Source organism: Helianthus annuus, chromosome 14, assembly GCF_002127325.2.
Source record: "Helianthus annuus cultivar XRQ/B chromosome 14, HanXRQr2.0-SUNRISE, whole genome shotgun sequence".
Classification (NCBI taxonomy): domain Eukaryota; kingdom Viridiplantae; phylum Streptophyta; class Magnoliopsida; order Asterales; family Asteraceae; genus Helianthus; species Helianthus annuus.
Window position 1 is genome coordinate 55,537,110 of NC_035446.2, and position 2,657 is coordinate 55,539,766.

General features: G+C 36.4%; 1 long non-coding RNA gene across 1 annotated transcript; it reads left to right on the forward strand.

Annotated features, from left to right (window-relative positions):
* Positions 1-1,235: 1,235 nt before the first annotated feature.
* On the forward strand, positions 1,236-2,360 carry LOC110905435. Its single transcript, XR_002573115.1, has 2 exons — positions 1,236-1,309; positions 2,168-2,360. It is a non-coding gene; the product is annotated as an uncharacterized LOC110905435 (long non-coding RNA).
* The last annotated feature ends 297 nt before the right edge of the window (positions 2,361-2,657 follow it).

The window sequence follows — 2,657 nt, forward strand, 5'->3', positions numbered from 1 at the left end:
GTAAAACGGTGACTAATCAGTCTAGCCGATAAGACCATCCGAAGTCAAAATATTGTTGTGATTAATACAAAACACTGGTCAATATGGGGTTAGTATGGAGTAAACATGTTGGCGAACCCATACTATTGAGCGGTGGATTGTTAATTAGGACAAAAAGACAACAAAAATAAGAAATATAAGACGAAAGCTAAGGTCCATGAGGACTTATACATAAAAGACACCCATGTCAATACGAATGATAAATCTTTACCGAAAAGAATGAATGTCAAGAAAATGAAACTAGGTTCGTTGGTCTAACCAATGAACTACGTAAAGAAGGTTTCGGGGACGAAACCTTTTAAAGGGGGGTAGACTTGTAACACCCCGAAAATATAAATTTTTATATTATAAATTAAATGTTGGTTATAACCAAGATAAAGTGACTAGGAATGGATAACCTAGTTAATCACAAGCCAAGTAATAATAAGGGAACTTGGTTAAATCACACTATATAAAATTTGAGGAAACTTGAGGGGCCAAAAGCGACAAAACCGAAAATGGTTTTTATTAAATAAAACAACAAAAACCAAAACACACACTAAGTGTGTGTTCTGGTTCGACTAAACACAGGGGGCGACCAGGAAGTTCCCCTTCAAACCCTAACTCTTACAAAACTCACCAATTGAAGGCTCAAATCAAGTCTAAATCGAAATCTGAATATAGATTAGTGATCACCTCGGCGAAGGGATCATAAGGTATGTGAAATTTCACGTTTTGGTTCCATCTTAAATTTTAGATGAACTCATGAAATTTGAATCTGAGCTTGCATGATCATTGTTTGGATGAAATTAAGAATGAAATTATGTCTAGGAGTAACCCTAGCCATTTACTTGTTGAATTGATGCTTATAATTGTGAATTCATGATCCTACACTCATGTGTCAAGTGGGTTTTGTAGACGTATGTTAAACACTAGGATTATCATTGATAACTTAGTGTATTTGAGCTTTATGGAGTGAATTCTAACTTGTTGATATGAAAAAAATTACATGAACTTGAGAAAGGATGCTTAAATCTTGGTGAAATAGTCAGTTAAGAACTTGATTTTTAATTGTATGAAATCATGCTCATTAGGTGTTTGATGTAATGCCTAAGAGAAGATAAATGTTAAAAACCCGACTAAAAATGCATATTTGACTAGTGTGGGAAATTATGCGTTATATGCTATAAGAGGGTTCTAAACAACTATGGTTAAACTCTATAGGCAAGGAAATCGGGACGCCAAGCGGACAAGCTAGTGGCGATACGCATTTGAAAGGATTGCTCTAAAGGTACGTGACTTTGGTCCTGACTATGTCCTTATATCGATTCTTACGCGTAAAGATTTGAAAGCCTCATATTGCGCTGGTACTTGTTAGCAATTTTAGTAATGAATGGTTATACTAAGTTAAGGTTATGAATCCGTGTTATCGGGTCGAATGGTAGAAACTAGTTGCAAGAATTGCATAAAGTGGCAGTGCTTGAATTTATGAAAAAAAAACAAGCATGAAATTCGAATACGAGCGTTAAGCCATGTAATGGTACGGATACGCCAAGAATTTCAAGCCCGGGGAATGGGTAAATAAGATTAGAATGCAAAAGAATAAATTGGCAAACAATTTGCACACATAGTTAACGGGTCGAATAATCGAAACAAGGATTTTGTGGGCCATTCGTTCACAATCCGGGTTTCGTTAAGTGAAATTTATATGGTTAGATCCGTAATCTTAATACGGACATATAGGAAAAAGAATTGGCTAAAACGGATATGTAAATAAAAAGTTATAAGGAATTAAAAAATTAAAAAATAAAAAATAAAGAAGGCTGAGCTGGGCGAACCATGGGTCACGGTTCTGAACCGTGGCTCACAGTCTGGCAGTTCTGCTTTGAGCTGGGCGAACCGTGGGTCACGGTTCTGAACCGTGGCTCACAGTCTGGCAGTTCTGCTTTAAGCTGGGCGAACCGTAGGCCACGGTTCTGAACCATGGCTCACAATCTGGCAGTCCTGTTTTGAGCTTGGCAAACCGTAACCTACGGTCGGTTTGAAATAAAATTTTGATTTTGTTTGTTTTTCGTTGTTTAGCAATAGAACTTGAATTTATTTGATATTATGATGCCAAAACTAAGAATTGATGTGGTTTTGACCCTAGGTAATGCTCGTTTCGTTATGGATGTTGATCAAGCAAGGAAATCAATAACCGAATACAAGTTTTGAATGCTTCCGCGATAATCTAATCTAGTTCAAACCATGTTGTTTTGTAAACACTTCTAAACGTTGAATATTTTAATCTAGTTAGTTGACTATGTTCAAATGCTATAATGAAGTACATCTTAGTTTATTAACTAAGTTTTTGTTAGCTGTGTATTTCGTTTTAAAAAGCCCGTTATTTTATGATTAAACAATAGTATTATAAGATGAGTGTTACAACAAGCCCTAAGGATCTTGTGTAAACTGGAGTATGGCCCTCACTGGCGACTATCCAAATTTAGTGACATGAAAATGCCAAAACCTTAGCTAACGTGAAAACGTTAGAAACCTTAGGAACGGATGTATGGTACGTCTACCATTATATGTAGGATCCCGGATACAGCCAGTACAATGAAATTGTCAGCCCCTAAAGCGAGTACTGGTCCCATTGC